Genomic DNA, 24596 nt, shown 5'->3' on the forward strand with positions numbered 1-24596 from the left:
TATTGATCTCCTAGGATTTTCATGCACAGTAGTCTCTAGAGTTTACAGAGAATGGTACAAGAAACAGAAAACATCCAGTGAGCAGTGTCAAAGTACATGAAAACCATACATCATTACACGACCACATCGTACATACGTGCCTCGTTTGAAGTAAAAATTAAGTTAGACTTAAGTAATCCCCAGCTCTCCCTTGTTTTTCTTTCAATTCTTTCTGAATTACACAACATAACAGTAGCTATGAGGAATTTTTAAATGAACTCGAGATGACTATCTACCTGTTGAAGTGCACTGAGATGTTTGTGTTAAAATAAAGCACAGTGATACATTCATGTTGGGAAAAAAAGCAGTGCAGCATGTGCTTCGTTGGGAAGGGACAGAAATGGTCAATTTTTTTAATTCTAAAATGGCAGAAAATGAACAAAATTCACAGGTTTATAAATAGTGAGTCGTAAATAGAAATCATAAGAAAAATCGGAAATGGGTGGTTACATTGGAAAGGTAGACACACTCTATTACAGAAGAGATAACTGGATATTGTATATTGAATGAATTGAGCAGTATTTTATAGTAAATGGAACAGACAATAAGAAGAAAGTACCAGTTTTGTTGAGTATAATAGGTGGACAAGCATATAGTTTACTTAGATATTTGCCTACTCCTACCAAACCGAACAAAGTGAGCTTTGCTGATATCGTGAAAGTAATGCAGAAACATTTAGAATTGAAACCATTGTTGATTACTCAATGCTTTAGGTTTCATAAGCAGAATCGTAAGGAATATTCTGCCCATTTCAGCATACATGGTTGAATTGAAGAAGTTGTCTCAGGATTCTCAGTTCAATGATGGGTTTAATGATGCTCTGAGAGATCATTTAGTTTGTGGAATCTTACAAGAAAACATTCAAAAATGACTCCTAATTGAAGCACAACTTACATTTAAAAGAACAGTTGAAATAGCTGTGTCAGTGGAAACAGTAGACAGATGCAACTGAGTTGCATTCAAGAATGAAAGTGAACATCAACAAAATTGCAGTGTCTAAACAGAAAACAGCCTGCCAAACAAATTGTGTTATCATAGTGGCAGAGGTTCTCATACACCAGACCAATGCAGGTTTAAAGGCGAAACTTGCAAAAAATGCAACAAAGTAGGACACGTACAAAGAGCGTGTCATGCAGACAAAAAATGGACCGCACAGGGAAGAGATAAAGATAAAAAGTCAGCTTGCAGTTCCAAAAAGAGCAGTAATCTGCATGCTGCTGATAAAAAATCTGATAAGGATGAGAGTGACTCTGGACTGAGTAGGCTTGAGAATTACAATGTGAAAACTAACAATAGGCAAGCAATTTGGCTTACACCAGAAGGGAATGACACCAAAAATGCGACTAAGAACTTGTACTACAGAGAAGATAACTGCTCTGAAAATGAGATTTGTAACTGTGAAATACAGCAACCAACAAACCACACTGTGCTGGTAAGTGGTAAAAACAACAGGACCAGCATTGTGGGGGCAATGGTGGCTGAAACAACTATCAACTCGATTGGAGATCCATCCACCACATATCCTGCAACAGAGTCAAGTGTATACAAATAAGGAAAGGTACTAGATGATGCCATAGCAGTGTTCAAGGATGGCACTGGAAATCTCAAGTATATCATGGGTAAAATGCTGTTATATAAAAATGCCACCCCAAGCTTTACAAAGCCCATCCAGTTCCTTACACCATCAGTGATAAAGTGGCCAAAGAGCTAGATGGCATGGAGGCTGAAATAATCCGTTCCAAGGTTGAATGGAGCCCATGGGCAAAGCCAGTGGTCCCAGTAGCCAATAGGAATGGGTCTGTAGGATTTTTGATGAATTTAAAGTCACCATCAACCAGTACCGAAAGCAGATCAATACTCTCTGCCCAGGATAGATGATATCTTTGCAAACCTTTCTGGAGGGAAACACTTCAGAAAAGTGGTCTTAGCTGAGGCCTACCTACAGATGGAGATGAAATAAGTGTTTCAAACCATAAACACTCACAAGGGGCTTTATCACTGTAAAAGGCTTATCTTGGGAGTAACATGTGCATCTGCACTCTGGCAGAAAGCTGTGGACTAGATGTTGCAAGGCTGTCCAGGCACTTGGTGTTAACTGGATGAGATCATTATTACCAGGAAGGATGACGAGGAACATCTCCAAAATCTCAAGGCAGTGTTAAAATGATTATGGGCTCAGAGCATGACACAACAAATGTGAATTCTTTAACCCAAGCATCACTTACTGTGGTCACACCATTAATGCACGTATTTACACAAGTGTGCTGAAGAAATTCAAGTAGTGGTGGATGCCCCGAGGCCAAAGGATGTGTAACAGTTGTGGCCCTTTTTAGGAATTGTCAATTACTATAACAGGTTCCTGCCAAACCGGGCTACTGTGCCCCACCCATTGAACCCATTACTACAGATTAGGAAGAAATGGTAATGGACAAAACGGAGTGGGGTGGCTTTCAAATAGGTAAAGGAAATGGTGATGTCAGACACTGTACTCACACATTATGATCCACATTGTCCAATGAAGCTAGCCTCTGATGCCTTGCCATACAGTATAGATGCAATCATGTCACATTATGAGTGATGGAAATGTACACCTTTGCATCATGTTCCTTTACTGCTGCAGACAAAAGTTACGCACAGATTGACAGACAGGTCTTGAGTCTGGTTTGGGGTGTAAAACTTTTCGACCGGCACTTGTATAGAAGAGAGTTTACTCTCACTACTGATCATCAACCACTAGTGTGTATTATCAATCCACAGAAGGGCGTTCCACTAACAGCACCAGCACAAATGCAGAGATGGGCTCTGTTTCTTGGAGAACACTGTTACAATATCAAATTCAAGAGGACAGCTGATTATGGAAAAGCTGATGGATTGTCCCACTTACCCTTGGAAAAGGAATTACCTGAAAAACTTACAAAAGGGGACACTCCTCTTGACAAATTCTCCCTAATGCAAATCAAACATCTCCCCATTACAGCGGAGATTATCCAAAGGGAAACTAGAGAAAAGATATAATACTGTTCAAATGCCTTAGGCACATGTAAAAAAAATTCTGTCAGGCAATATAACGAAATGAAATGTTTCCAAGTATCAAAACAATTACTGTAAAGAGCAGTAAACAGTAAGAAAACTAAATCAAATCAATATTTCTTGTGACTACCCTTTAACTTTAAAACTGAATAAAATCTCTTGGGTTTGCTGTCGTGCAGTATTATAAGAAAATCGACTGGTAGGTTGTTCCAAGCATCTTGGAGAAGATGCTGCAGTTCTTCTGCAGACTTGACTGTGTCACTTGCATCTGTTTCTCCAGGCAATCCCAGACAGCCTCGATGATGTTGAGATCAGGGTTCAGTGGAGGCCATACTATTTGTTACAGAACTCCTTGTTCTTCTTTTTATTGAAGATGGTTCTTTATGACCTTGGCCGTGTGTTTGGGGTCGTTGTTCTGCTGCAGAATGAAGTTGGGACTGATCAGCTGCCTCCCTGATGGTACTGCATGATGGATGAGAATCTGCTTGTACTTCTCAGCACTGAGGATTCCATTAATTCTGACCAGATCACCAACTCCATTTTCAAAAATACAACCCCAACCCTGCAGGGAACCTTCACTGTGCTTTACTTTTGGCTGGAAATACTCATCTATGTAGCACTCTCCAGTTCTTCTCCAGACAAACTCCTGTTTGAGCCAAAAATTTCAAATTTTGACTCATCAGACCAGAGCACATGCTACTATTGTTCAGCGCCCCGGTCCTTATATTTTAGTGTGTAGTTGAGTCTGTTGGCTTTGTTTCCATGACGGAGGAATGGCTTTTTGGCAGCAACTTCTCCATGAAAACCACTTCTGACAAGACTTCTCCAAACCTTGAGTTCCAGTGGTTTCTATGAGTTCAGAGCTGATAGCAGTGCTAGATGACTGCTTATTTAGAAGGGACATCTGTTTGCTGTTTCTTTCGTCTGCTGCACTCAGATTCCATGGCTGACTATTGTGTTATTGGTCTTCGATCTTGTCCATTTCTCACAATCAGGTTTATTATCAGCGGCATGTCCGTGAAATTTGTTAACTTAGCAGTAGCTAAGTTAACAAATGCAATACATAATATAGAAGAGATAAATAAATCAGTCAATCAATAAATCATTTACAGTATTTGTATATTGAATAGATTAAAAATCGTGCAAAAACAGAAATCATATATATAAAAAAGTGAGGTAGTGTCCAAGGGTTCAATGTCCATTTAGGAATCGGATGTCAGAGGGGAAGAAGCTGTTCCTGATTGCTGAGTGTGTGCCTTCAGGCTTCTGTACCTCCTACCCAATGGTAACAGTGAGAAAAGAGCATGCCCTGGGTACTGGATGTCCTTAATACAGGACGCTGCCTTTTTGAGACACTGCTCCTTGAAGATGTCCTGGGTATTTTGTAGGCTAGTACCCAAGATGGAGTTGACTAGATTTACAACCCTCTGCAGCTTTCTTCAGTCCTGTGCAGTAGTACCCCCATACCAGACAGTGATGCAGCCTGTCAGAATGCTCTCCACAGTGCATCTATAAAAGTTTGAGTGTTTTTGTTGACACACCAAATCTCTTCAAACTCCTAATAAAGTATAGTCGCTGTCTTGCCTTCTTTATAACTGCATCAATATGTTAGGACCAGGTTAGGTCCTCAGAGATCCTGACACCCAGGAACTTGAAGCTGCTCACTCTCTCCACTTCTGATACCTCTATGAGAATTGGTATGGGTTCCTTTATCTTACCCTTCTGGAAATCCACAATCAGCTCTTTCGTCTTAATGAAGTTGAGTGCCAGGTTGTTGCTGTGGCACCACTCCACTAGTTGGCATATCTCACTCCTGTACGCCCTCTCATCACCACCTGAGATTCTACCAACAAGAGTTTCATCATCAGCAAATTTATAGATGGTATTTGAGCTATGCCTAGCCACACAGTCATGGGTATAGAGAGAGTAGAGCAGTGGGCTAAGCACACTCCCCTGATGTGCACCAGTGCTGATAATCGGTGAGAAGGAGATATTATCACCAATCACACAGATTGTGATTTTCTGATTAGGCTTTGTGCTCTTCAGAAGAGCTTGGACAGCACATCTTGAAACTCCTGTCTGCTGCAACATTTTTACTTAGGTGAGACCTTGCTGATTCAGGTATCTTGTTGCTATGGTCACTCTTGCCAAGGTGTCAGAATTGACGATTGGAAGGTTAAACTGTCACATCTGTCACACCCTCCCCTTTTAGTTTGGTTGTCCTTTGCCCAGTTTGACTCCTTCTACACCCATTACTGTTTCAATTAATCAGTTTAGTTCATTTAATTCATTATATCATTGTTCATTAGCACCTGTTTGTTATCTTTGTTTAATCATGCACTGCGTTATATGCCTATAAAATAATCAAGTTTCTATTTGAAAAGTGGTCTATAACTTAATTACTTTCTTCAATGAAATACAAAAAACACTAACATTCTATTTTTTGAAAATAAATGTTTAGAAACCTAAATTTGCTCTTTTCTACTGACACACAAATAGAGAGGACAAAAATAAACATCCATTTTAAAAATCTTGGGTGCCTATGATGTTTGCACAGCACTGTAAATGTGTGTGTATGTTTGTGTGTATGTGTGTATATATATATGTATGTATGTGTGTGTATATGTATGTATGTATACACACCTGCACATTACACATGCAGACATACATATCTATATAATATACACATATATACATTGAGAGACATTATTGAGTTGGAGTTTATAGCTAAGCAGTGAGGAGTGTACTGTATTTGATATTTTAGTAATATTTGAGGAATTTTGTGAATATTTTGTGATGAAGCAATCTTTGTTTGATTATATAATTCAATACGGGCTATATGTGTAAGTATTGGAATGACATATGTCACTACAGCACCATGTCATATGCGCACCTTACTTAGAGTAAAAGCGAAGTTAGACATGAGTTATCCACAGCTCCTCCTTGTTTTTCTTTTGGAGTTATAAAACATAACAAGCAGTGAACTGATTGTGGGCAAAAACACCTTGTTAATGAGAGAGGGCAGAGGAGAATGGCCAGACTGGTTCAAGCTGACAGGAAGGCAACAGTAGAATTAGAATTAGAATTAATTTTATTTCTTACATTCATCTCACAACATGAGGGAGTAAAAATCTTTATGTTTTGACTCTGTTGCAATGCGCAAGCGATCAGGAATGGAAATGTGGGAGGATATTGCCCAGACACTAAGGTTGTATGCAGAATTGTTTTGTATACATGTATGTACAGTCAGATACAATGTATAGAGTGATATGCAATCAGATCAATGTGTATTGATAAATCTGATGGCCTGGTGCAAGAAGCTATCCCGGAGGCTGTTGGTCCTGGCCTTAATGCTGTGGTACTATTTGCCAAACTGTTTATTCGTCTCCATAGAGACTGCCTGACCTGCTGAGTTCCTCCAACATTTTGTGTGTGTTACCTTATATTTGGGCTTTAAATGTAATTTTAAAGTGTCTTTTATTTATCTTTGCTAAGGATGAACAATATTTTCTGGTGATTCCAGACCAGCTGTCTGAAGGGTTCATTTTCCAACCCTTTGAGACTGACTGTCTGTGTCAGGGCTCAGTTCTTAAGCGACTGGGTTTTTACAAAGGATTACTTCTAATTGGTTTGTTTTCCTGGATGTCCCAGGTTGATTACATCAGTGCAGGTGAGAGATTGATATTGGTTGACCAGGGTCTTTGGATCCTGGGAGTGCGGAGTGATTACCCAGCTGAGTGGAACAGTGACGAGGTTCTAACCACCAGTCATAATAGATCCATCAAATTATGTGAATCAGGCAATTTCAACCGAGATAAGGATCGTCTGTCAGTATTTGCTGAAACCTTTACGAGACCAAGCTATGTTTGCATTACCGAGAATTTTCCATGACACAGATACCATTCTGGAGATAAGGAGTGAGATAGGGGAAGGAAAGGAAGAATAGATAGAGAAGGTGGGAAAGAGACAGAGGAGGGAGAGGTGGAGAGGAGTCTGAACTGATTCCACAATTTACAGATTTGCTTTCAAGTCTCTTTGTTACCAGTATAATTCTTTTTATTTGCAGTTTGTCTTCTTCTGCATAATGGTTGTTTATCCTCATAAAAGGGCTCAGCCCAAAATGTTAACTGTTCATTCATAGAAGCTGCCTGATCTGCTGAGTTCCTCCAGAATTTTGTGTGTGTTGCTCTGGATTTCGACCATCTGAAAAATGTCTTCTGTTTATAGTTGTTTGTCCATCTTTGCTTTTGTATAGTTTTTCATAAGTTCTATTGTTTCTTTATTTTATTTTCCTGTAAATGCCTGCAGTAAATTGAATCTCAAGATGGTATACGGTAACATGTATGTGCTTTGATAGCAAGTTTACTTTGATTTTGAGAGGGAAAGAGGGAGGACGTAAGGGGAGAGCAGAATGAGGAGAGAAGGAAAGAGTGGAATGGAAAAGGAAACAGTGAGAGACGAAGAAAATGAAGAGAGAGGAAAGGAGGTAAGTTGAGAGAAGGGGAAAGACTATCCTTCCCACTCCCTCTCTTATACTAACTCCCCACTCTCCCTGTGATGTGCTGTGATGTTGCAGTGAGAGAGCTCTGGCTGAAGTGATGATGTAAGAAAGCTTCCAGGGGTTTTTCTTCCATATATTTATCACAAGATCTGTGATTCATGATGTCCAATCTGTAAATGACTACATGACTAATTTTACATACTGTAGTTTCATGGTAAACTTATGGCATCAGTAGCAGTAAGGAGCTACAATCTATTTGCCATTATGGAAAGTTAGCTGTAGAGTGACCAACACTGAATGTCCAAAGGTAAATGTTATTTCAAGAGAACTGGTAAAAAGCAAATAAGCGACAAGTTCAGGATAGTAGTTGAACATAGGAAATGTTCTTTTCCCCATAACCCTTAATTCCCTTACTATGTAAAAACCTATCCAACTGTTTCTTAAATATATTTAGTGAAGAAGCCTCAACTGCTTCCCTGGGCAGAGAATTCCACAGATTCACCACTCTCTGGGAAAAACAGTTTTTCCTCATCTCCATCCTAAATCTTCTCCCTTGAATCTTGAGGCAATGTCCCCTAGTTCTAGTCTCACCTACCAATGGAAACAACTTTCCTACTTCTATCTTAACTATCCCTTTCAAAATTTGGTAAGTTTCTATAAGATCCCCTCTCATTCTTCTGAACTCCAAAGAGTATAGTCCCAGGCAACTCAATCCCTCCTCATAGGTTAACCCCTCCATCCCTGGAATCAACCTGGTGAACCTCCTCTGCACTTCCTCCAAAGCCAGTATATCCTTCCTCAAGTATGGAGTCCAGAACTGCACACAGTACTCCAGGTGTGGCCTCATCAGTACCCTGTATAGTTGCAGCATGACCTCCCTGCACTTGAATTCAGTCCTTCTAGCAGTGAAGGCCAACATTCCGATTGCCTTCTTAATAACCCGTTGTACCTGCAAGCCAACTTCTTGTGATTCATGAACAAGCACTCCCAAGTCCCTCTGCACAACAGCATCCTGCAATCTTTCACTATTTAAATAATAATCTGCTCTTCTATTATTCCTTCCAAAGTGGATGATCTCACATTTATCAACATTGTATTCCATCTGCCATACCTTGGCCCACTCACTTAACCTATCTATATCCCTCTGCAGACTCTCCACATCCTCTGCACAATTTGCTTTTCCACTCAGTTTAGTGTCATCAGCAAATTTTGCTACGCTACACTCAGTCCCCTCTTCCAAATCATCAATGTAAATGGTAAACAGCTGCGGGCCCAGCACCGACCCCTGAGGCACCCCACTCACCACTAACACCCATTTATACCAACTCTCTGCCTTCTATTGGTTAACCAATCCACTATCCATGCCAAGACACTCCCTCCGACTCCATGCATCCGTATCTTATTTATAAGTCTGTTGTGCGGCACCTTATCAAACGCCTTCTGGAAATCCAAGTATACGACATCCACCTGTACCCCTCTATCCACTGCACTTATTACATCCTCAAAGAACTCCAGTAAGTTTGTCAAACAGGACCTGTCCTTTCTGAATCCATGCTGTGTCTGTCTAATGGAACCACTCCTTTCTAAATGTTTTGCTACTTCTTCCTTAATGACACCTTCAAGCATTTTCCCGACTACAGACATTAAGCTAACTGGCCTTTAGTTGCCCATCTTTTGCCTACATCCTTTATTAAAAAGTGGTGTGACATTTCCTGTCTTCCAATCCACCGGGACCTCCCCAGAGTCTAGAGAGTTTTGATAAATGATTACCAACGCGTCTACTTTAACCTCCGCCATTTCCTTCAGGACCCTGGTTGCATCCCATCAGGTCCAGGGGCCTTATCAATCTTCAGGCCCTCTAGTTTGCACATCACTATCTCTTTAGTGACAGTGATTTTATGGAGGTCCTCACCTCCCATTTCATCCATAACATCCTTCTTTGGCATATTAGATGTGTCCTCCACTGTGAAGACCGACACAAAATAGTCGTTCAATGCCTCAGTCATTTCCTTATCACCCAATATCAATTTCACCTTCTCATCTTTCAAGGAACCTACGTTGACTTTAGCCACCCTCTTCCGCTTTATATATTTATAAAAACTTTTGCTATCTGTTTTTATATTTTGTGCTAATTTACTTTCATACTCTATCTTCCCTTTCTTAATTCTTGTTTAGTTGTTCTCTGTTGCTTTTTAAAGTTTTCCAATCCTCCAGTCTCGCACTACCCTTTGCGACTTTGTACACATGAGCTTTTAATGTGATACTATCTTTTATTTCCTTAGTTATCCAAGGCTGGCTCTCCCCACACTTACTGTCCTTACTTTTGACTGGAATATACTTTTGTTGAGCACTGTGAAAAATCTCTTTGAAAGTATTCCACTGTTCCTCAACTGTCCTGCCAAATAGCCTATGCTCCCAATCCACATTAGCCAACTCCTCATTCATCCCATTGTAGTCTCCCTTGTTCAAGCATAGTGTAGTTACACATGACAAGTATGGCGATAGGAAATGTTTAGAGGGATACGTGTCAAATGCGGGCAATTGGCACTAGCTCTGCTAGTTTGGTCAGCAGATTGGGCTGAAAGGTCTCTTAGACCATTAGACAGAGCAGAATTGGGCTAGTTAGCCCATTGAGTCTGCTCTGCCATTCAATCATAGCTGATTTATTATCCCTCTCAACCCCATTCTCCTGCTTTCCTCCTGTAACCTTTGGCATTCTTACTAATCAAGAACCTATCAATCTCTGCTTTAAATAGACCCAGTGACTTGGCCCATACATTGTATTCCACAGATTCACCACCCTCTGACTAAAGAAGTGCCTCCTCATCTCTGTTCTAAATTGAATTCAGAGGCTCTGCTCTAGTTCTAGACTCCCCCATTGTTAGAAACATCTTCTCCATGTCCACTCTATCTTGGCCTTTCAATATTCAGTAGGTTTTGATGAGTTCCCCCTTCCCCCCACTGGAATTCAGAAGAATGAGATGAAGAGAAACTGTTTTTCACAGTAATAAATCTGTGTAATTTTCAGCCCAGGGAAGCAGTAGATGCTAACATTAAATATATTTGATAGACTTTTGCACAGCAGGGGAATTCAGAATCACTAGCACAGGTCGTGATATTTGTTATAGCTGCAGTACATTGCAATACATAATTTTTAAACTATAAATTACAATAAGAAATATATATATAAAGTTAAATTAAGTAAGTTGTGCAAAAAGAGAGCAAAAACATAATGAGGTAATGTTCATGGGGAGAAGCCGTTCCTCAAACGTTGAGTATGTGTCTTCAGGCTCCTTGACGGTAGCAATGAGAAGAGGGCGTATACTGGATGATGATGGAAGTCACCTTCTTGAGGCATCGTCTTCGAAGGGTGGCCTCGCTACTGGGGAGGCTAGTGCCCATGATGGAGCCGGCTGAGTTTACAACTGTCTGCAGCTTTTTCTATGTCATAGCCCCCTCCATACCAGGTGGTGATGCAACCAGTTAAAATGCTCTCCACAATACATCTGTAGAAATTTGCTGAAGTCTTTGGTGGCATACCAAACCTCCTCAAACTCCTAATGAGATATAGCAACTGGCTATATCTTTGTAACTGCATTAATATGTTGGGCCCAGCATAGATCTTCAGAGATGTTGACACCCAGGAACTTGCAACTGCTCACCCTTTCTGAGCCAGAGCTCTGTATTGACCAAGGCATGGATCCTCCAGGAGTGAAAGAACAACAAACTCAGGAGAAAAATCCAGGCAATGCAGCAAATTTTGTGTGCATTTTGCTTGTTAAATGGAGAAGGAAAAAATGCTTCATGGGGGTGGGGCAGTTGGGGAGGAAAGATCATGAGATTAGACTTGCAGAAATGTGCCCTTTCGTAGCAGTGTTCCCCTACAAGCGAGACGTGCTCTGTTCTTGGCTCTTGATCCAAGAGCTTCTCGTGAAAGCACGGGATTTGGTTTTAAAAATAACATTTTTGGAAAATTTGTTTTTAAGCCACAGTGTTGACGGTGTCTCAGGGGATGTGAAACAGGAAATCGATCCTTGAGTACCAGACCCCTCCTTTCCGCCCTGTTCTCCTGGCTGTTCATCTGATTACACTCATGGGCCTCACTGTACATTCTGTACAGAGGAAAGTGTCAAATGAATTCTATTCAGTCAATAATAAACGGTGCTTCAAAAGCAGGTTCAGAACTGGGCACTGGCTTGCAAATGTCCTGGTCATTTCCTATAATAAGTTCAAAACCCCCTGCGCTACATCCACTCCCACTAGATGCAATGCCAGTGAGTCAGAGCAGCGCCGCGCATTACTGCTATAGTAAATCCCAGAGGAAACACCACAGTCATTCTAAATCGGGCGTGAATTCAGAAATCAGTAACGCTGTTACAGCACCAGTGACTCGGGTTCAATTCCTGCCTGTTTGTAAGGAATTTTTACATTCTAAATAAATAAACAAGCAAGTAAAGGGACTTGGGAGTCCTAGTTCAGCACTGATTTAAGGTTAATTTGCAGGTTGAGTTGATAGAAAGGGAGGCAAATGCAATGCTAGCATTCATTTCTTGAGGACCAGATTACATATATAAAAGAAGGATGTAATGCTGAGGCTTTATAAGGCATTGGTCAGACCGCACTGGAAAATCATGAGTCATTTTGCACCTTCTGATAAGAAAAAATAAGCTGGCATTGGAGAGGGTCCAGAGGACGTTCATAAGAATGATTTTGGGGATGAAAAGCTTAATGTATGAGGGACGCTTCATGTCTCTAGGTCTGTGCTTGATAGAGATCAGAAGAATTGAGAAGGAATCTCATTGAAACCTACAGAATACTGAAAGGTCTGAATAGACAAGGGGAGGATATTCCTTTCAGTAGCAGAGTCCAGGATCTGAGGGTACTGTCCCTGAGGACTGTAAGGAAAGAGTTAAATGTAATTCCTCCTTGGTAGATGCTGAAATAAAATGGAAGCCTGTACGACAAAATGATGTTCACTTGGGATTGTTTTGAGAAAGTACGAGAATACCATCCTACAGCAATGTTTTGGGAAGGTCAAGGAATTATAAGTCTGCAGCAAATGAAAAATGGTGAAAAGCTTATTTGTCTGGGCTGGAGGTTGTAAGAGATAAAGTTGGGCAACTGGTACCACCAATCGATGGAAAATAGCTAGTGTAGGGGGTCTTGAAGGCTATAAAACAGGACACCTTCTTGGTGCAGGGGAGAGAGTTGTGTCTCAGGCTAGGTCATGGCCAGTGGTAGTGCCTAGAGTTGGAGAAGATGGGGACAAGTATGTCAAGTCAGAGTTAGAGAGCGAGAGGAGAGGCTGCATGAAAGTCTATTGATGTTCTGCAGATCAGCTCATCTATTTATTTATTTCTTGAGATACAACACAGAATCTTCTGACCCTTCAAGCCGCACTGTTCAGCAGTCCCCTAATTTATTCCCAGCCTTATCGTGGGATAATTTACAAAGACCAATCAACCTACTAACCAGTACGTCTTTGTACTTCGGGAGGAAACTGGAGCACCCAGAGGAAACCCGTGCAATCACAGGGAGAACGCATAAATACCTTACAGGCAACAGCGGGAATTGAATCTGGGTCGCTGGGACTGTAAGGAGTTGTGCTAGCCACTATGCTACCATGCACGATAAGTGTTGTTTTGATTTCTGTACAGCTACTACTGTAGACATTTGTTTTTCTTTCCGTATTGCATTTGTGCTAGTTCTAATAAAGTGTTTTCTTGTGGTTTAACACGTGCACAGTGCCTCCCTTTGTTGGCAAATGCATACGTGAATACCCTGAGCTGAATCAGAAAAGAACACAGATAAAATTTAAAATAATTTTCGTAGCAAGGACTGAGATAAGGAGGAATTTCTTCAGTCAGAAGGGTGGGGAGTCTCTGAAACTCATTGCCCCTGACCACTGTGAGGGCCAAGTCAAGGGTTACTGTATATGTAAAGTAGAAATTGAAAGGTTCTTGATTGGTACGAGTTATAAAGAGAAGAGAATCAGGAAAAGAAATCAGCTGTGTTTGAATGGCAGAGCAGACTCAGTGGACCAAATGGCCTAATTCTGCTCCTATATCTTATGGTCCTATAGTCTATTTCTCCCTCATTACTAAAGCTCAGGCCACTGGAATTCATGGAACCAGAAGTTACACTATGTCAGTCTGTTACTGTTGTAAATTCCTTCCTCAGCAACACACAGAACATTGGAAGAAATCAGCAGGTCGGGCAGCATCTGCGGAGGGAAATAAACAGTCAATGTTTCAGGCTAAGACACTCCATCCTTCCCTGTTCAGTTCCGTTTGCAATCCACAAGATCCTTCCTGTCATACAAAGAAGGAACAGGGACTTCCACAATGCCTTCCCAACCTCCGGGCATCCAGAATACTTCACTGCAAAAGTAATCCATTAGAACTGGTTTAATATCATTACCACCAAGACTGACTGGACAAAATCACAAGCAGTACTGTGATAACCGCTTTCCAATAATCTTATTCATGCAAATCCTCTGCTCTGTGAAGAGTCTTGGAACAAGCCCCAGGACTGTGGGTGTCTCTTGGCCACTTTAGTATTCAAGGTCTCCACAGAAGCTTTCTAACCTCCCTGTCCAGCTTAGTGGTCCTCCTCCCCCCCATCTGCAGTACTATTCAAACCAAATGGTAGAAGTCCTCAGGGTAAGAGAAGATTTGACAGAGAGATAAATCTTGACTGGCGTAACTAGAGTGAATCGAGGGACTGCTTTCCCATCAGCCAATGGTTTAAAGATCAGGATGCAGATATAAGTTCAAAGTAAATTTATTATCAAAGTACATATATGTCACCATATACAATACTGAGATTCATTTTCTTGCAGGCATACTCAATAAATCCATATTACAATAATAACCATAATAGAATCAATGAAGGACTGCACCAACCTATGTGTTCAACCAGTGTGTAAAGGACAACAAACTGTGCAAATACAAAAGGAATGAAACAATAATAATAAAGAAATATCGAGAACATGGCATGAAGTGTCCTTGAAAGTGAGTCCATAGGTTGTGGGAACAGTTCAGTGATGGGGTGAGTGAAATTGTCCCCTTTGGTTCAAGAGCTGGATGGTTGAGGGATAATAACTGTTCCTGAACCTGGCGGTCAGTTGTCCACAGGAAGTGTGAGCTGAGGCTGAGATGAAATGAATGGTGAACAATGACCGTATTTCAAGAATACTTTGTATCTTGAACCTCTAACTTTATTTTATATAATACTTTATTTTTATAGTTGTTGCATGTCACACCAACACACCACAGTAAATTCCTAATACATATGCATACATGCATATGGTGAATAAAGCTGATCTTTGATGAGGTACATAGTGCTTTAGGAAGAGAGGAAAGGTGCTATACTAATACAAAACTTATTTCTAAATTTAAGAATGATGGAAAAAGTCCATCAGAGGTTTTTCGATGAGTCCCGTATATGTTCTGCCAGAAGAGGTTGTGGTGGCAGAGGAGTACAAATACTTGGGTGTTCACCTCGACAATAGACTTGACTGGAAAACCAACATCAAGAAGGGGATGAGCAGACTCTATTTTCTAAGGAAGCTGAGATCCCAATGTGTGCAGCAGGATGTTGGAGATCTTTTACCAGTCTGTTGTAGCGAGTGCAGTCTTCCTTGTGGCTTTATTTCGGGGGAGCAGCATCGGTGCTGCTGATGTAAAAAGACTAAATAAACTCATCAAAAAGGCTGGATCCGTCCTTGGCTACAACCCGGACTCTTTTGAGTTAGTGGTGGAGAGGAGGTCACTAAACAAACTGTTAACCATTACGGACAATCTGGCACATCCTCTCCATGACCCACTGAATAAACAGCGAAGCACCCCTTTCAAACAGACTCATTCAGCTCCGCTGTCACAAGGATCGTTACAGAAATCTTTCCTACCAAATGCAATAAGCATATACAACAGGCATCTCTGTGTGACAGGAGAACACACATCATAGTACAATAGACACTGTTTTATTATTTGGTACATTATTATTGAGTATTATTATTTTGTGCATTATTATTAGTTAAGTCTGCACACTACTAAGTGTGTTTTTAAATGTTGCTGCTGAAACAAAGGAATTTCCCACCTGGGATCAATAAAGTATTATTATTATTATTAGAGAGGGTATTGGATGGGCATTAAGAGAGAATTATTTCCAGGACTAATAGTAGTAGTGATATCACTTGAGTTGAGTATGATGTTCTCCTATTGGTGGGTCTTCAGGTGGCTGTAGAGGCTGATTCAGGATCACGATCCTGCCCCATTCACCACTTGGTGATCACCATGGGACTTAATCCAGGTTGTTAGGATGGATTCCCTTAATGGAGAACACCAAAGTGTATGACTTTGTTTAACATGAGCAGCCACCACACGTCCTTGACAAATTGGGGTCAGAGTCTAGTGGAATGGAATCCAAGATGACTGGGACCCTTCACTGCTGAAGCTTTCCTCCAGCTTCACTGCCATTGAGATGTGTCATCATCTTCTGCCAGCTCTACTGTTTAGGTCTTGGTTGGATCGCTTTTTTGGGAACCTCCCCTTTGACTCTTTCCATCATGGGTGACCCTACCTGAAGCTAAGTGCCAAGTGGCTAGACTTCAAGTCTCTTCGGATCTCGGAACTCTCAAGCCTCTCCATCGTGACAATGATTCCAGAGCTAATGGGGTGTGCAACTGATGGGATCATTCTACTAGCATCATTTGATAAGCAGCTTTGTGGGTCTGTGCTTCACGACGCCAGTGACTCGGGTTCAGATCTGACCCAGGTTGAATCCTGACCCCGGCTGCTGTCCATGTGGAATTTCCTTGTTATCCCTGTGACCACGAAAGCCCCCACATCCGAAACATGCTTGGACTGGTAGAATGACTGGCCACTAAATTACCCCTTGTGTATAGGTGAGGGGCAGAATCTAGAGGGAGTTAATAGTAATGTGGGGAGAATAAAATGGGGTCAGTGTAGTTGGTTGCTTAACGGTGCAGATTGAAGTTCAAATGTATTAACATTCATCCATTCACATGTATACAGCTAAACGAAGCATTGTTCCTCTAGAGCCAAGGTGCAAAATGCAGAACATGTAGTTACGGTCCAGCACTTATAGTCACAAAATAAAATTAGCACATCCCTGAGTGACATGCGTAAAGATTGACTGGTTGTCATAAAAGCTAGGTGCATCTTTATGTGAGATAGTATAATGTTGCTGGTACTATTATAATAAACAGGCAGTTATTTAAATGTGCGAAACAGCAGTAATAAAAGATGACAAGTGACCAGTGAAGGATGAGAGTGTCTGTGAGTTGGGGAGTGAGGTGGATGGGGGTGGTAGGACATTCAGGCAGAGTGTCTATTTGTACATACATTATTAGATTGGAGACATTTTTTATTCTGCAAGATGCCCACAAGTACACAATAGGCATCAAAGTATTGAGCCTTCTTTCATGCTTGATGCATGCAACCCATGTTTTACTGCTTTACAGCAACATATCAAGAATGTAGATTTTAAAGGTGGGCTCGATGGGCTGACCCTTTTTTAAATTGCATCTACTATAGAATGACAGATTTACATAGATAAATTCCTCTATGATTTTGCTCTGCCAAGCATTGTGGTAATACCGTGTTGGCACCAAGTGTGTGGCAACACTTGCGGCTGTCCCCAGCACATCCCTGGGTTGTGTGGGTTGATTACATAAATGGAGCATTTCACTCTATGTTTCAATGTACGTGTGATAAATCTGAATCTCAAGAAGGCTGTAAGAATTTATATCACTGAAGTTTTTTAGGAAACATGGAGCAGTGGAACAAAATTACTGATTTAACATTGTTTTAGAATTTGAACTATAATATTGCATAGAACACTACAAAATAGAAACAGGCCCTTCAGCCCCTCCAGTCTGGGCTAGACTATGATCTGCCTTGTCCTTTTGATCTGCAGTTGGACCTTAGCCCTCTATTCCCTTCCCATCCATGTATCTATCCAAATTTTTCTTAAATGTTAAGATTGAAACTGCATTCACCTCTTTATTTTCATTACCAAGGCTTCAAGAAAGTGTAGACATTGTAAGAGGATCATTTATGACACTAATGGGATTACTTGCTGGACTAAATCTCAATGATGGTCATTACAGATTTACTTGGAGATACCCTCGGTGAGGGAATGCACCCTCTATTCTCATGTTCCAGAGCTGGGTGGGTCTCTGAGGTTAAACACTGCATTTCTCAGGGTCTGGATTTAGAAGTGTTTCTCTGGGGGACTGCGCTTCCAAGAGTTGGAGTTAGCATTTTTTAAAGGTTCACAAGGGAAGAATAACGGACTCCCCCCCCCCCCCAAGAATCTGGAGTTTAAAATGTACATTCCTAGCCGTAGAGCAGTAAAACATGGACTGCGAGTTGCTGTGAAGGAAGAACGCTCAACATTTTGATGCTTATGATGCATTTTTGGCATCTTGCAGAAGGAAAAATGTCTCCAATCCAACAACGTTCCCTGAGGCAAAGATGCCCAACATTGCAGCAGTCTTCAAGTAGAGAAGACATTGAAAAGATTCAAATTCATTTATTTATCACATGTATATCAAAGCATACAGTGAAGTACATCATTGGCTTTAACAAGCAACACAATCTAAGGATGTGGTGGGGACAGCCCGCAAATGTCACCGCACATTCCTGGGTAAACATAGCATGGCCACAATGTCCAGCTGAACAACACAAGAAACAGCAACACAACTGCAGCAATAAAACAACAACAGCAAAACAAGCTTTTCTTCCTTCCACCCATTTGGGCTCATGGGGGCTTCTGATCCCAGGACCGTCCAGCCTGGGGTTTGTCCCTGGTCTGAACTCGTAGATATACAGACATCAGACCTTCAACTTCCAGACACGTTACCTTCAGGATTCGTCGTCTTTCGCTGACTTTGATCTTCGACCTTTGGGCTTCAACCACACGGAACTCCAATCCTGACACTTGCCAACCAGGGGACTCATCAACGCCAATGGCTGAACTGGGCATCAACCCACCCTGATGGCAGGGAGGTCACGTGCACAGAAGCAGCAGTCACCTGCACTTGTCCATCTCAGTCACTGACCACAGGGATCACTGGTCTTTATCTCAGAGCCTGCTGACTCAACATCCGTCCATTCGGATCTCTGGCCTTCTGGGGAAAGATGGCCACATTCACAAGGATGTACTGTGTGGAAATCAGAAGGCAAAGTTGAGTGTCCAAAGCTCTGGATTCTGATCCTGAGACTAGGCATCAGATCTTGTTTGTAAATTCCTCAAGGAACAAGCAAGTGGAAATGAACAGGAAAGGACATCTTTAGGAAACAGTGAGTGGTTTGAGCTTAACCCCATTATTCAGTGACCTGAACACAGCAAAGTGCCCTGTGCCTTCTTCTAATTTTAAACTCTGTTACAAGTGATTTCCCCACTTTTGTTTAGAATGCTGTACACTCTCATTTGGTTAAAGACAAAGTGACTCAAGCTCTCCGAAGCAGTGAGTCAGAGTTCGAAGACGTGCAGACATAATCTGAGATTGTCTGGGGCGATCTATCAACCAGGGAAGGAAAAAGCTTTTGCAGAAACGACGAGGTAATTATCACTACAGCTTTTTTTATTTGATTGATTAATTGAATTCAACCCCGTGCAGCATTCACTCCCCCTCTGGTGTTTCAGCAGTTCAGGAAACGGAGTTTATATAAGCACTGAGGCTCACAGGGCTGCTATGGATGGGACAGTGGTGTGAAAACCTGTGGAGGTTCTAACAAAACTGTGGCTTGGTGTTTTTCTGAGGTTCTATGCTTCTGATGCTTTCATTTTCGAGGATGTGGTCAAGCCTGTATTTCTTGACAGCTCCATTTTAAAGGAATTTTGTTTCTTTGGATTTCTGAGGGTTGGTTTATTTTGATACGAGATGGTATTTGTAACTGTATATGTATGAGACTGTACTTGTGACTGTAAATATTTAAGACTGGGTATCAGATTCTATTTGTCACTATATGTATGAAATTGTATTTGTGACTGTATACATACGAGATTGTGTATGAGATGGTATTTGTGAACATTTATGTGTGGGACTATGTCTGAGACTGTGTGACCATGTATATGTGAGACTGTGAATGAGACGGTATTTGTGACTGTATGTGTGGGACTATGTATGAAACTGTATTTGTATATGTACGAGACTGTGTATGAAACTGTATTTGGGATTATATGTGTGAGTCTATTTGTATGTGTGGGACAATGTGTGAGACTGTATTTGTAAATGAGTGGGACTGTGTGTGAGACTGTACTTGTGTATGTGTGAGACTGTACTTGTGTATGTGTGAGACTGCATTTGTATATGAGTGAGATGGTGTGTGAGACTGTATTTGTGTATGTGTGGGACTGTGTGTGAGACTATTTGTGTATGTGTGAGACTGTATTTGTATATGAGTGAGATGTTGTGTGAGACTGTATTTGTGTATGTGTGGGACTGTGTGTGAGACTTTTCCACAGCTCTGCACTTGTGCATTTTTTACTGCTGATTGTCTGTGTATCTGAGGATTTTCATCTGCAAGGGTTTCTATTCCCGAGGGTGTGTACGTGCCACACAGTTTGTCTGAGGTCAGTGTGTCTCCCAGCTTCCTTGTTTCGAGACCAATATGCGGCTTCTGAAGGTTCTGCTTACTTTGTTTGTGCCAATTTTAGCATTGCCTTGTTTTTGGAAGCACCCTCCGGCCACACTTTGTTGTACTTTACTCAGAGGTCAGGGCCTCTTGGAAGCCAGAGGTTTTATGCTGGAGTACTCATCATAGAGTGTAACATGGCAGTGTCTAGAATGGCTAGTGTGGAGGAGACCAGGAAGCAGAGAGGACAGGACTTCATAACCTTGAGATTCATTTTCTTGCAGGCACCCACAGGAAAATAAAAATAGACAAAAGAATCCATGAAAAATCATACATAACAAAGGCAGAGACCCTAAAAGTGAGTCTATAGGGTGTGTAGTCAGTTTATTAAAGAGGCTAGTGAAGTCATCCACACAGGTCCAGGCACCTGATGGTTGTAGGTGTTCCTGAACCTCGTGGTGTGGGTCCCAAGTCTCCAGAACCCTCCGCCCCTCCCCCTCCTCCTCCCACCTCACCCCCAGTGAAATTAGAGACAGCGTCAGTGCTGTCCTTAAAAGCTCCTGTTGGGGTCCCTTCTCTGCTCTGTTTTGGGTTTTGCGACTTTCGCCCAGTTACAGTGGGCAGCGAGAGGCCTCCCTGAGGGAGATATTTCCTCACATCCTCCTGCCTGCACAAATTGCTGCTTGGTCATGAGTCATTTTGTTTCACTGGATTAAATGAGAAACATGTGCAGGGTTTAACGCTGGAAAGACTGACTGATTTTTCCACAGCATTTCTTGTTTGTTTGCTTCGGCAACTGCTCAGCTCTTTTCCCAGTCTGGCTGTTGAATTTAATCCTGAATTTACAAAGATGGAATTACATGGAGTGTACACTACAGACATTAGCCATTTGGCCCAAATATAGCTGTTGTTTACACTACACATATGCCATGCCAGTGACGTCACCTCTGCTTTATAGCAGACCTCTCTGTTTCTCAGGTTCTCTCATGGACTTGTCTGAAGCCCCTCTGACCAGGAACTCCACAGGGACAACCACTTATCTCAACTAACCTATGGAAAGGAGGTAAACACCATGGAAGGCCATAAAACCATAAGACATAGGAACAGAATTAGGCCATTCGGTCCATTGAGTCTGCACCATTCAATTATTAATCCTCTCAACCCCATTCTTCTGCCTTCTCCCTGTGATCTTTGACACCTGTACTAATCAAGAACTTATCAACCTCCTGGTCGTTGTGGATAATGTAGTAGGTTTTCAAAGCTTGCAGAGAGATTTAGGCCAGTTAGAAGAGTGGGCTGAAAGATGGCAGGTGGAGTTTAATGCTGATAAGTGTGAGGTGCTACATTTTGGTAGGAATAATCAAAATAGGACATACGTGGTAAATGGTAGGGCATTGAAGAATGTAGTAGAACAGAGTGATCTAGGAATAATGGTGCATAGTTCCCTGAAGAGAGAGTACAGAGAAGATTTACTAAAATGTTACCTGGGTTTCAGCACCTAAGTTACAAAGAAAGGTTGAACAAGTTAGGTCTTTATTCTTTGGAGTGTAGAAGGTTGAAAGGGGACTTGATAGAGGTATTTAAAATTATGAGAGGGATAGATAGAGTTGACGTGGATAGGCTTTTTCCATTGAGAGTAAGGGAGATTCAAACAAGAGGACATGAGTTGAGAGTTAGGAGGCAAAAGTTTAGGGGTAACACGAGGGGGAACTTCTTTACTCAGAGAATGGTAGCTGTGTGGAACGAGTTTCCAGTAGAAGGGTAGAGGCAGGTTTGATATTGTCATTTAAAGTAAAATTGGATAGGTATATGGACAGGAAAGGAATGGAGGGTTATGGGCTGAGTGCAGGTCAGTGGGACTAGTTGAGAGTAAGCGTTCGGCATGGGCCGAGATGGCCTGTTTCCGTGCTGTAATTGTTATATGGTTATATGATCACCTCTTCAGAGTGGGCATACATCAAAGAGACTTAGCTTAACCCTATTCTTTGAAAGGAGAGGACATCTCAGATGTTCCAGAATGGAAAGTGTCATCCTGAGAACAGATTCAGTGGATATGGGGGATCTAAGAGAAGTGAATAGCATCTTTACAAGTGACAGGGTAGAAAGAGGTATAGTCAAGATAACTGTAAGATTCAGTGCGTTGTTGTAAAAGGTATCAGTGAATACTCTGTCTCTGAGAGAACAAAAACAGGGAGAGAACTTTCAGAGGTAGTAAATTCAAAGGCATGGAGGCAGCTGGAGGCAAAGTTGATGAAATTGACCTCAGAACGAGTGCAGGAAGTAGAATCAAATCAGTTGTCAATCTAGCAGTGGAAGAGTTGGAGTCTCTCTCCTGATCACATCTTCTGTTCCTCTATTCATCTGCTAAGGAACCTTCATTCAGTTTTCACTGCAGTGTGCCAGTTGTACAAGACGCTAATGAGGTTACTTATTGTATTCAGTGTTGATCACATTGATATGGCCGCAGTTATAATTATACAGCTGTACAGCACGGAATCAGGCCCTTTGGCCCATCATGCCTGTGCCAACCATCACACCCGTCTATACTAATCCCACTTCCCTCCATAAACTCCATGTGCCTCTATGCCCTGATCATTCAAATGTCTGTCCAGGTTACTCACTTTCCTGGACTCTTCATTGCATGTTCTCAATGTTTTTTATTTATTTATTGTTATTATTTTTCTTTGTTTCTTTTTGCATTTTTAGTTTGTTGTCTTTTGCATGTTGGTTGTTTGGCCAGCTTGTGTGCAGTTTTCCATTTGATTCCAGTGTGTTTTTTTGTATTTACTGTGAATGCCCAAAAGAAAATGAATCAGGGTGACATATATTGTAAGTACTCTGATAATAGATTTATTTTGACCTTTGAATGTTCTTCCTGCCTCCTCCACCTCCTCTGGCAGCTCATTTCTCTGATGCATGTTAAACTTCCTCCCTCTAACCTTGATCATAGCTTTAGACTCGGCTACCCTGGGAAACAGACCTGTCCTCTTATTGTTTTATATAGGAAAGGTGTTGTTAAACTGCAAAAGAGAGCAGAAAAGATTCACGGGCTGAAGAAAGGGGAAGAAAAAGAACAAGGCAGGCAGTCAAGGGGTTAATGAGACCAGAGTGAAACAAAGTCAGCAATGTGCAGTCTTTGCCTAGAGAATTAAAGCCAAACCTGTAAACATTGTCACATGATGCAGAATGTCAGGCTCATTTGCAGTAACTGAGTGTGACCCAGTGTGGGGGGAGGACGGCTATGCATCCAGGGCTACGAGAGACTGTCTGGGGAGCCGCTGACAATATCACTTAGTCCGAAGCTTGCAGGGGTGGAGGTGAGAATGGGTTTGGTTATGTGTCCTGCTCTTTGTACATTTTTCTGTGTGCATGTCTGCATGTATGCTTATCTGTGTGTGCGTGTCTGCATGTATGTTTGTCTCTCTGTGTGTGTCTATGTGTGTCAATCCTAATTTGGCTGTGCTGGGCTCTGGTTCATGTAGGAACACCATCTGGATGTGGTGATGCTTGACTCTGTGTTCCTACACAAGTGGAAATTTTTCCATCGTCTCCCCTACCAGTACTAAATGTCATTTTTGGTCACCTCCCAGCCTCTGGAAAGATCCCAGTCACATCCATCCATTCCTGTAGGTGTAACCCCTTACGTACTGGATAGAAACTTCCACCCACATACACTAATCCTGTACTAATCCCTCCGTAGATGCTGCTTGACCTGCCGAGTTCCTCCAGCATTTTGTGTGTGTGTGTGTGTGTGTGTGTGTGTGTGTGTGTGTGTGTGTGTGTGTGTGTGTGTGTGTGTGTGTGTGTGTGTGTGTGTGTGTGTGTGTGTGTTGCAGATGGAGTTCAGCCTGGAGAAGTGTGAAGTGATTCCCTTTCAAAGGTCGAATTTGAAGGCAGAGCAGAAAGTTAATGGCAGGATTCTCAGCAGTATGGAGGAACAGAGGGAACTTGGGGTTCATTTGCATAGATCCCTAAAAGTTCTTGTGCAAGTTTGGTTAAGAAGGCATATGTTGTGTTGGCCTTCATTAGTCAGCGGACTGAGTTCAGGAGCCGAGAGGTATACATGTGGCTCTCTGAAGCTCTGGTTAGACAGTACTTGGAGTGTCATGTTCAGCTCTGGTCGCCCTGTGCTCCCTGGTCCTAGGTTCACCCCACTATTGGAAACATCCTCTCCACATCCACTCTATATTCAATATTCAATAGATTTCAATGAGAATCACCCCCACACCCACCATGATTCTCCAAAACATCCCTCATATTTAATCCTTTAATTCCCAGGATCATACTTGTGAGCCTCCTCTGGACTCTCTCCAATGCTAGCACATCCTTAGATAAAAACTTCTCACAATACTCCAAAAGTGTCATGTTAGACATTTCAACCCTGAGAGTAAAATAGTGGTTGCCTATTCTACTGATGC

The 24596-nt window shown here is 41.7% G+C and overlaps 1 protein-coding gene across 8 annotated transcripts in view; it reads left to right on the plus strand.

Annotated features, from left to right (window-relative positions):
- The window catches only part of kank2 (KN motif and ankyrin repeat domains 2), a 156606-nt gene that overhangs the window by 59342 nt on the left and 72668 nt on the right, over nucleotides 1–24596 (plus strand). The window contains exon 1 of one of the 8 annotated variants that reach the window (XM_073069040.1): nucleotides 19013–19162. The exons of 6 other annotated variants lie outside the window; for them this stretch is intronic. The gene's annotated coding sequence lies outside the window, so the exon portion shown is untranslated. Of the gene's footprint in view, nucleotides 1–19012; nucleotides 19163–23407; nucleotides 23496–24596 lie in introns of those variants that run through there. One more of the 8 variants, XM_073069041.1, reaches the window with a different exon arrangement.

Source organism: Hemitrygon akajei, chromosome 16 (assembly GCF_048418815.1).
Source record: "Hemitrygon akajei chromosome 16, sHemAka1.3, whole genome shotgun sequence".
NCBI classification, from domain to species: domain Eukaryota; kingdom Metazoa; phylum Chordata; class Chondrichthyes; order Myliobatiformes; family Dasyatidae; genus Hemitrygon; species Hemitrygon akajei.